We start from the raw sequence: 692 nt of genomic DNA, 5'->3' as shown, positions 1-692 counted from the left end.
AGCTAATTCAATTACTTGAATTTTTTCTGAAAATCTCACTATGATATTTATTTAAATCAAACTTACAGTATTTATGAATTAAAACTTTACTACAATAGATCATAACTTTTACATAGTACTAAAATTACTTAAGAACAAGTAATAGTTAATTTTGGGGGATTTTGACTAGAGGAAAATATGTTGAGATTTTCATACTTATTTTATATTGTTTTTGATGATATTACACTTAAAAAAAATGTATTTTTGATGTTTTATTGCAGGAATGATGAATTAGGGTTATTGGAGTAAAAAGATACAAAAGGAGAGAATTTGGAGCAAAAAGGATCAAAATGTGAAGAATTGAACTAGGGCGCCGAAGGCGCCATAGACGCCGACGACGCCATCGACCCCGTCGACAGCGAGATTTTCCCGAGACTCTAGAATTAATTCCTTAAGAAGGTCTGCCGACGGCGCCCTCGAGACCGCCGACGGTGAGCTCGACGGTTATGACCAACTAGGCTTTGGATGAGGACAAATTTTGAAGGGATGATTAGGCAACTCTTGGGAAAACTCATCCATGAGGAATTCCTCGAGGGGACTCAAAATTGAAGTGTGAAAAAAGTGTAGAGAGTCTAAATTGTGAGGAATTCTTTCGAGAGATTGTAAGAGTGGAGAGAAAGTGAGAGATTTCTTCCTTCTTGCCGCTTCGAAGA

This window comes from Phalaenopsis equestris, unplaced genomic scaffold, assembly GCF_001263595.1.
Source record: "Phalaenopsis equestris unplaced genomic scaffold, ASM126359v1 Scaffold001195, whole genome shotgun sequence".
Taxonomy (NCBI): Eukaryota; Viridiplantae; Streptophyta; class Magnoliopsida; order Asparagales; family Orchidaceae; genus Phalaenopsis; species Phalaenopsis equestris.
Note: the sequence above shows the minus strand (reverse complement) of the source record.